A 10,280-nucleotide genomic window follows, 5' to 3' on the forward strand; every position below is an offset into this window, starting at 1 on the left:
TCTGTGATCTCCTCTTTGACTCTGTTTCCTGGAGATTGGACAAGTGCTTTTTATTTTATTTTATTTTATTTTAATTAATTTATTTTTGGCTGCGTTGGGTCTTTGTTGCTGTGCACAGACTTTCTCTAGTTGCGGCGAGTGGGCGCTACTCTTTGTTGCACCGTGTGGGCTTCTGATTGTGGTGGCTTCTCTTGTTGTGGAGCACGGGCTCTAGGCGCGTGGGCTAGTGTGGCACGCAGGCTCAGTAGTTGTGTGTTGCGGGCTCTAGAGCGCAGGCATAGTAGTTGTGGCGCACGGGTTTAGTTGCTTCGTGGCATGTGGGATCTTCCCGGACCAGGGCTCAAACCGGTGTCCCCTGCTTTGGCAGGCGGATTCTTAACCACTGCGCCACCAGGGAAGTCCCTGGACAAGTGCTTTTTAAACTTGAGTATTTGCTGATTCTTTGTGAGCTGATTTTGAGCCCTTTGCTTTGTATGGTCTGGTTCTGCCCACATCTCACTGTCATATGTTCAGTGACCCTACAGAAGTCAGCAGGGAAGCTCATGTGTGGCTTTTGCAATAAGAATATGATTTTAGATGCTATTATTTTTGAAGCATATTAAACTAATATTTTGTCTGTTATTTTTCAGTTGTTGTTTTAGCCTAGAATAGGCTGTAGAGTTGCACTTAGCCTAGGACATGGCCTATGGATGAGCTTCATAAAAATGATAAGATCTCCTGAAATGACACATAGGTGTACATATACATTTATATGTGTGCATATATGTATACGTATACATATGTGTGTATGTGTGTGTTTGTGTAATATTGGATTTAAATAACATACCACTTTTTCAAAAGTTCCTTCATGTTTTTCTGTGTGACTTCATTACAATTTTGTTCTGTTCTGCTTATATCCATTACTTTCTTGCCTCATTGCCAACCCTGTCCATATTGCTGCTCAAAGCAGAATTTTAAGAACACCTCAAGGTGTTTCTAAATTGAAGCCAGTAAACAGCTTTAGCTGACACCTCCAGCGTGGCATGGTGATACAAGCCAACACAAACAGGGAGTGGGAAGTTTGCTGACAGCTCTGGGCACAGAAACCTCAGGACTGGTTTGGTGAGGCAGCCTCAAAATCAAGCGGTAACTTGTGGGGGAGCCGAAGAGGACTTAATCATGTTGTCTCTTGTACCAGCTCCCTGCACAAGGAAAGGAAATTCTAGAAGAGGCTGAGTCCTCTTTTAGTCAAAGCAGGAGAAGAAACATCCATGACCAACCCAACTGGGGCAGGAATGCAGGTACATGGATGCTAACTCAGCACCTCCTGTGTAAGGTCTCAGGCAGGGCTGGGTCGACATATCTTCTTTTGTGTTTGGTGTCTGGGAGCCATAACTAAAACTCCAGCATTATCCTGTGTATTAGTTAGGATACAGATTGGGTCATTCTAATGACAAGATTCCCAAACACAGTGGCTTAAATAAGAAAAGAGTATTTCTTTCTTACGTATAGGCTCAGGTATCCTGTCCAGAGTCAGCTGGTACCTTGTTCTGTTGGGGACCCTGCTCATAAAGTGCCTCGCTCCCCTAAATGTTCTTCATTTATCCTGTTTAAAAATGAAGCTGTTCCACAGCTATACGGTAAGCCTTAAAAATCTAAGAAAGTTTGTGGAAAAATAAAGGAAATAGAGACCATCAAGCATGCATTGCAGAGAGTGTTGGCAATATGGTACAGAGATTACATGGAGCCTTATCACATTGCTTATCATTTTTCCTCTGCCGCTTCCTAGCCTGTGAGCTTGGCCAAGTTCCTTAACTTCTCTGTACCTAATTTATAAAAAGCTGATAATAGTACCTACCTTGAGGTTTGTTGTAGGTTTGCATATATTAATGATTTAATACATGCAAAGTGCTTAGAACAGTGCCTAGACCATAGTTAGAGCCCAAGAGTGGATACTGTTGATGCCCTACCTTTATCCATTGATACTCACTGTTTTGTAAACTTCAGTAGTACTGCAAGAATTTGTGACTCTGCCTCCAGGCTCCCTCTGGCCTCTGAGGGTGTGTTCTGCTACATGCAGGGCAGATCCTAAGTGCTGAGAATTTAAAAGATATCAAGTCATTCTCAACCAGGAGGCTGAGCTCCCTTCAACAGCTTCCTTGTCTTTTGAGTGAGACAATTCTGAGATGTGTTCTATATCATTCCACAGAGGTCCCCAGGGTGACTGAGCCCTGGTTGCCTACACTAGAAACCTGCTCATTGGCATATTCTGTATTGCTTCCTTGCTTTCCACGGTTCATTTCCCCATCCTCCTGGTCTTCCTGGCATTACCACCCAAATTAACTACTCACATTCAGGGTCAGCCTCTGGGATATGCCAGCTAAGACACGCTCCCCTTACTATACACTTTTGTCCAACCATGATGATCTTAGGATGCACTCTGGTCCCGGCAGCCCTAGCTCTTCCCTTTTCATGCACCTCTACCTTCTGGTGTTCCTTTTCTCACTTTAACAATAACATCCGCACCAGGGTGAGACAAATGCAGATTCCATACTCCTCAAACCCACCCCCTGCACTGATGTACATACTGAGTCCCATGAAAACCAGGCCACAAAGGAAATGGAATATTTTGGCAAGTAATATTCAATGTCTTTGGGGCTTGCTCTCCTGCCTAACTTCCTGCAGGTTTCTTTTGATTTCTCTTGGGGACTGCACATATGGCATATTACTTAGATTTGTGCCTGGGTTATGACTGCATTAAATCTGAGACATGGGGGAGGACTCAGGTACACAGCTCTACATCCTGTTGTGATGGATAAGCACTCTTTCCATTTCCTCCCCAGGGCAGGGAGAGGATGGAAGTGTTTTTCATGAAGACAGGAAATATCTTCACTACTATATTGTGAGCTAGATGGAATTATCCTAAAAGAGCAGGTCCATAGGGGTGAGGAGAAATTTATGTGGGCTGGATTGTTAACGAAATGATTAAACAATAGTGCTCTCTGTGGCCACACCCTACTATTTTACACAACGGAAAAAAACAACCTGGCAAAATAAAATCAATGCTGCCTTCTTTAAAATGTGCTATCATTTCACTGTTACAGGTGTGCAAGACCCAGTGCCAAGAAACCCAAAGATAATACAGGTAGTCCTCATTTTGTAGGATTCCAATATGCGTGAATTTCAGTCACCACAGTTTAGTTAGTTTAGTTAAATAAAACCAGTCCCCTCCAGCAACATGGTTTAGATTTCAGTCACCCTGGTATATGAACCGTGAGTACTTGCATGAAGTACAAACGCTACTAGCTCATCAGTGCACATATTTAGGAAGCTCATCACTTCTGAAATATGTGCCTCAACATCACAACCATTGCCACTTCTTTCAAAGTCTGTTGGTGATTGGTCTCTGTGCGTCTCTTATTCAGTTTACACACAAACAGCAAAGTGTGCAGTTGGGTTGCCTCTTAGTCTTGCAGTGATAACCTATGTGACATTTTACACAAATGGATAATCAATGGAATGAATTGTCAACAAAAATGAAAGCGAAGAAAGAAACAAAAAGTGATAATTCAGGAAGTAAAATTCAAATTGGATGTAAATTGAGTTTAGAAAATATAGCTGAGCATGGGCATGTTGACACTGCAGCCATTCTAGAGACTCAAGGTAAGCGGCCAAATTTATTTCTGTAAATGTGGAAAATGACAAAAAGATGATGTCTCAGAGGAAATAACACCAGCACCGCCTACCACATACACACATTAAAGGGACTCTCAGGTACTTCATGGTATTAAAAGTGCCAAGGGTAAAATGGTGGAAACATCCAGATTTAGAGAAGAGACTGACAATTTACCAAGGCATAGAAAAGATACTTACTCTGTATTGTAAGTTATATGACAAGAAGGCAAGCACAGTCCTAATCACTCTAGATAACGTTTTTACAAAGAAATAAAACACTTTAATACTAAATAATATGTTAAACTACAGTGTGCTAAATAAATATTTGCTTTATTATTTTTTTCATTATACATTTATAACTGACAGAGAGTTTTTACTATTTTGACAAAAATTTCTAAAGGTCACCGGACAATTGTGATTTTTCCCAGTGATCGGTAAGATCACTTCGTACAGTTTCAGCCTGCGTGGTTAGTTTTACAGCACCGCACCACAGCACAAAGACTGCCTGTGTTTGAGGTTTTACCTTATCTATTAGGATAGTAAGAACATGTGGGCTTTGGAGCCTGGGTGCCTGGTTTCAAGTCCTGACCCCAGCACTGAACTGCTTGCTGTCTGCGGCTGACCAACTAAACCAACTTATCCGAGACTCCGTTTTCATATTTGAAAAACATAGAAACAATAATAATTACCACATAGAGTTCTTGAGGTAGCAGACGAGGAGGCCTCTGGAAATGCACCTGACATTCAGGAAGCATTCAATAAATAAGCTCTGTGAGAGTGGAGACCCTGTCTCTTTTCTCCATTGTAATATCCCATCTAGAACAATGCCTGATATAGAATAGTTGCTCAATAAATATTTGGTGTAAAATGTTGAATAGTTGTGTTTAATGTTCAACAAATGTTAGTGACCTGCTTCCCTTCCTCTTCTCTTTTCTTGCTTTCTCAGAGCTGTACACTTTCAGGGAGTTGAGATCATGTGACCAGTTTTTCTGAGAACCCAGGAGGTTCTTCAGTGTCCTTCCCTCGCAGTCAGTGCTGTCTTGTTTGTCCCAGCCCGTTTGATTTAGGTGGCAGGTCACTCAGCAAGGTTAACATTTTTCACATAAATAATGAACTCATACAAATCTATAGGAAACACATTAAGTCTTCAAAGATGGGGAAAGAAAAGAACAATTAATTTGCAAACAAACTTAACAAATATTTAGACAAATTCAGCCTCACTTCACAACCAAGGAAATATAAATCAAAACCTGAGAGATGTTCTCTTTGTGGTCACAGATTTCCAGAGTGATGGAGACAGAGACTAGTGATAGTGCGGTAAGAAGACTGTCTTCTCAACGGCTTTGCTTGTCAGAATTGGTATAATCCTTTTAGAAAGCAATTAGAACACAAGGACCATGGACCTTTAACCCAGTAATTTTACTTCTGGAGACTGATCCTGAGCATTCAATGTGGAGGAAGCTTTTGCGTGAAGGTTTTCATCACAGTGTTATTTTTAAGCGTGAAGATGGAAAACTGCCTATATGTCCAACAATAGGGACTGTTTATGTGGAAGATGGTATATACACTTTTTTTTTTTTTTTTTTTTTGCGGTATGCGGGCCTCTCACTGTTGTGGCCTCTCCCGTTGCGGAGCACAGGCTCCGGACGTGCAGGCTCAGCGGCCATGGCTCATGGGCCCAGCCGCTTCGCGGCATGTGGGATCTTCCCAGACCGGGGCACGAACCCATGTCCCCTGCATCGGCAGGCGGACTCTCAACCACTGCGCCACCAGGGAAGCCCCTATATACACTTTTTATTAGGCAGTAGTATCTGTAAAGAGTTCGTGTATAAAGAGTGTATGTCAAAATGTTTGTGATTGTGATAGAACATTGTATATAATAAATATTTTAAATTACATATAAAATGCAAACAACTGATATCTAAATGCCTTCCTGGAAGAAAATGTGAATAACTACCATTTATTGTGATTTTACCATTTTCCAGAACCTTTGCGTATTTTATTTCTAATTCTTATAACAATCCTGCTTGTTAGATATTGTTATGCCCATTTTACAGATGAGAAAATGAGGCTCAGCGGGCCAAGTAACTTTTCTGAAGCTCCAGCTACTTTTGTTTTATAGTAAAATCTGTGCCTCCTTGCCAAATCAGACTCCTTTATTTGGTTGAGGTTGTTTTTTCAAGTTATAAACTAATGAATAATTTTCTAAATTTCTGTGTTTTAAAATATTTAGAAGCATAGACTACTTTAATAATGATCATGGTTAACAAGAAAACAATGCAAACTTAATAAGTCGTTTAATCACTCTGAGCCTCAGTAGCTATTGGATAGCTCATTTTATAGGGCTGTATATCAAAATTAAAGTGAGATAGCAGATAACGTGTACAAAACACTTCCAAGTTATTAAAGGAAAGGTGTTAACTGGAAAGGTGTTATTAAAGGAAAGGTGTTAGTTTTAACTGCTCTTTTCCTAACATTTTAAATCGAAAGTTTTATTTACTTCAGTTATTTATGAGTTATCATTTTTACTTTAAATATTACAAGGGTTGAAAACCTGCAATAAAATGAGTGCTTTCTCACTTACAGATTTTAACGTCTATCTCAGTTAAGAAAAGGGGGGGGGGCGGTAGTCATTGTTTTGCAGAGTTGATATGGAAAACCTAACATACATCCAGCATTCTTTGGGAAAGGAAATAGAAGGCTCCTGTATCAGATGTTTTGGAAAGAAAGTAACTGCGGAATAGGCTGGAAGTTTATAGGAGCTTTCCCAAAGCACTTTTATTGATTCTTGTTGAGTACTCATGGAGTTGAAAATCTGTCTCTATTTTTCATATTCTGAGTCTGACACATTGCTGTCAGTGGTTATCTAGCTGTTTTTCTGAGGATTTGGTGGTGGTGTTTTTGCTGCTTTTGACTGTGTATGTGTGTGTGTGAGAAGAGCATCACCAGATCCTAAGCACTTATGGAGTGTTACCTTCAGGGCTGTTAACTCTGGACTCTCTCCAGGCTGCCAGGATCGTCCTAGATGACTCTTCCTGAAAAAAGGACAAGGTGCGGCTCATCCTCAAGGATGATTCAGATCCCCTATGAACCTCATCAGTTTATCTGGGTTTTGTCCCTGGGCGACCTGGAAGTGCCCGCAAAAATTTAGGAGATGCAACCATCTTGTTGTTTCTGCACCAAAAGAGACTCCTGAACAGCTTCTAGGAAAGCAAGTAGAAATGTTTGGCTGGGGCAGCTGCACCTTGACTTTCCTACAAAGTTCAAAGGGTTATTTGGCCAGTGACTCCCTCCCAAAGCCTGCTTTTGTGCGGCCACAGTTCTAACTGTAGGACTGCCTGCCACCCAGATCCCTTAAAGGAAGGTGCCTTCAGAGCACAGCTCAGCTTGGGGTAACTTTCTAAGAAGAATTGACCTTTTTTTTCTTTAAGAGAGAAAGAAAATTGGCATGGAGTCAGACATCAATAAATATACAATTGGTTCCATTTACATGACACACTTTGAGTCCTGCCTTTTACACTGAATAGTAGTTATCTCCCCAGCACAGGTTTCAACTGTGAAGTATGGGTGCTTCAAGCTTGCCTACTGGAAACCGTTCAGGGTCCTTTCTCTCTCAGCTGTAATAACATTCACTGTGATGTAAGTTCCACCAACATCTTTCAGCCCGGGAGGAAGTTTGGTTTGGCTGATTTAAACTTAAAATAGGGAAAGAAAAGCTTGTTTTCTTGTTCTTCTTCTAGACTAGGCTGCAGTTTTAAATTAAGTTGTTATAATCACCTGTACTTATTTATAAGTGGAAAACGCAATCTCACGCATTGACTACAATCTTTGGCAGACTCTGATAAGATCCCAGATGATCTAGGAGATGATTGTAAATTGTTTCCATGCATGCTTATTTATGTTCTTATTGGATGCTTTCTCAATGGATAGCACTCTGTCTTATATGTAGGAATATGGCCAAATGACAGGTTTAAAAACTTGTGTAGGGCTTCCCTGGTGGCGCAGTGGTTGAGAGTTCGCCTTCCGATGCAGGCGACACGGGTTCGTGCCCCGGTCCGGGAAGATCCCACATGCCCGCGGGGCGGCTGGGCCCGTGAGCCATGGCCGCTGAGCCAGTGCGTCCGGAGCCTGTGCTCCGCAACGGGAGAGGCCACAACAGTGAGAGGCCCGCGTACAGCAAAAAAAAAAAAAAAAAAAAAACTTGTGTAAAGAAGACAACTTCTGGAGAAACTAGAAAAACAATATCCAACAATAAAAAAAAATGGCTGTGTTCAAGGATGACAAAAGCTTGTGAACCTTTTCTTTCAGGATCAGATAGCCTAATTTTAGGCTTGTGAGCCATTTGGTCTCTATCACAACCACTTAACTTTGCTGTTGTGATGCTAAAAAGCACAGATAATGGTCTGTGGGTGAGGCTGTGATCCAATAAAACTTTATTTACAAAACCAGGCAGCTATTTACGGGGGACAGTTTGCCAATTTCTGAATTATGGTATAATCCATTTGATGCATGCATTTGGTATGTTGCTTTCAGCTGAAAGTAAGGGAAAACCCAACTAAAGACAGCTTAAGAATCATGTTAATTCACATAAGATTATCTCATGTAAGAAGTCTCATTATAGGGAAGTCCCGGGGCTAGTTAATTAAAGTAGTTTGATGATGTCATCCAAGGCCCAAGTTTGTTCCGTCTTTCATCTTTCTGCTCTCCCATCCTTGGCTCATTGGCTTGTCCTCAGGCTGACATGGCTTCCACAGTTCTAATGTTACATGTAGGTGCAACAACATCTGGCAGAAGAAATAAGACTTTTCCCACATGTATTTCTTTTTAAGAGCAAGATAGTCTTTCCAAGAAGACCCTACCATTCCATAGACCATGTCTTATCGACCAGAATTGGACAGAACATTTCAAGAAGGGTTTGAACAGTATTTGCCTACAGCTTCTATGACACCAAACATGGTGACATAAAACAGTGGAAAATTATTCTGTCACAGTAGTTCTGGAGGCCAGAAGTCCAAAAGCAGAATCACTGGGTCAAAATCAAGGCGTCAATAGGGCCGTGCTCCCTCTGGAGGTTCTAGGGGAAAATTCATTCCTTGCCTCTTCCACCTTCTGATGGCTGCTAGCATTCCTTGGCTTGTGGCCACGGAATGCTCAAATCTCTCTTTGTCCCATTTTTATATCACCTTCTCTGTGTGTCTGTGTGAAATCTCCCTTTGCCTCTCTCTTTCTCTCTCTCTCTTTTTTTTTTTTTTTTTTTAAATTTTTTTTTTTTTTGGCTGTGTTGGGTCTTCGTTTCTGTGCGAGGGCTTTCTCTAGTTGTGGCAAGTGCGGGCCACTCTTCATCACGGTGCACGGGCCTCTCACTATCGCGGCCTCTCTTGTTGCGGAGCACAGGCTCCAGATGTGCAGGCTCAGTAATTGTGGCTCACGGGCCTAGTCGCTCTGCGGCATGTGGGATCTTCCCAGACCAGGGCTCGAACCCGTGTCCCCTGCATTGGCAGGCAGATTCTCAACCACTGCGCCACCAGGGAAGCCCTCTCTCTCTCTTTTGTTTAAAATATGGAATGCTTCACAAATTTGCATGTCACTCTTCTGCAGGGACCATGCTAATCTCTCTTTATTGTTCCCATTTTAGTACATGTGCTGTGGAAGCAAGCAATGCCTCTCTCTTATAAGGACACTTGTGATGGCATTTAGGGCTCACCCAGATAATTCAGTGTACTTCACTTATCTTAAGATGCTTAACTTAATCACACGTGGAAAGAACCATCTTCCAAACAATGTAACATTTACAGGTCTGGGTATTAGGATCTCATAACTTTGGGGACCATTATTCAATCTGCTGCTGTCATAGAGAACTTTGATTGTCAAAGTAAAAAACTTTTGACTTTTTTTAAAGTAATAGACAGCCATTAAATCAACTACCAGCAAGAGGGAACTACCAGGATTTTTTTATATTAATTAAGATTTACTTAAGTCAAATAAGGGAGGTGTCGGCCTAAAAACATTGAAATTCAGCAGGCATGGAAAAATCCGGAATATGACTGTTAGATAGGCAAACATCAGTATCTGCTATGGCATACTTGTATGCAACTATTGTGTTTAGCAAGAGCTCACAATGACTTAAGAAAATAATTTTTATAAAGTAATAGGAAAAATTTTATCTATAGTATGGTCACAACACAGAGAGTGAAATACTCTTGTGCATAAAAAAAATGGAGACAATACACTAAAAAAGTTACTAGTGGTTTTCTGGAGGTGGTGGGAATTTAGGTTATTGCCTTTCTTTCTCTCCTTTTTTGTATTTTCCAAAATGTTTATGAAAAGTATATATGTTCCTTAAATTAAAATAATAAATCAAGAGCATTATATTGTTAGATGATAATACTATTTTTTTTACATCTTTATTGGAGTATAATTGCTTTACAATGGCGTGTTAGTTTCTCCTTTATAACAAAGTGAATCAGTTATACATATACATATGTTCCCATATCTCTTCCCTCTTGCGTCTCCCTCCCTCCCACCCTCCCTATCCCACCCTTCCAGGCAATCACAAAGCACCGAGCTGATCTCCCTGTGCTATGCGGCTGCTTCCCACAAGCTATCTGCCTTACGTTTGGTAGTGT

General features: G+C 41.1%; 1 non-coding gene across 1 annotated transcript; it reads right to left on the bottom strand.

Annotated features, from left to right (window-relative positions):
- Nucleotides 1-9,207: 9,207 nt before the first annotated feature.
- On the bottom strand, nucleotides 9,208-9,309 carry LOC112413446 (U6 spliceosomal RNA). The gene has a single exon (XR_003005975.1). It is a non-coding gene; the product is annotated as a U6 spliceosomal RNA (small nuclear RNA).
- Nucleotides 9,310-10,280: the final 971 nt, after the last annotated feature.

The sequence above is a fragment of the Neophocaena asiaeorientalis genome, unplaced genomic scaffold (genome assembly GCF_003031525.2).
Source record: "Neophocaena asiaeorientalis asiaeorientalis breed wild unplaced genomic scaffold, Neophocaena_asiaeorientalis_V1.1 scaffold198, whole genome shotgun sequence".
NCBI classification, from domain to species: Eukaryota; Metazoa; Chordata; class Mammalia; order Artiodactyla; family Phocoenidae; genus Neophocaena; species Neophocaena asiaeorientalis.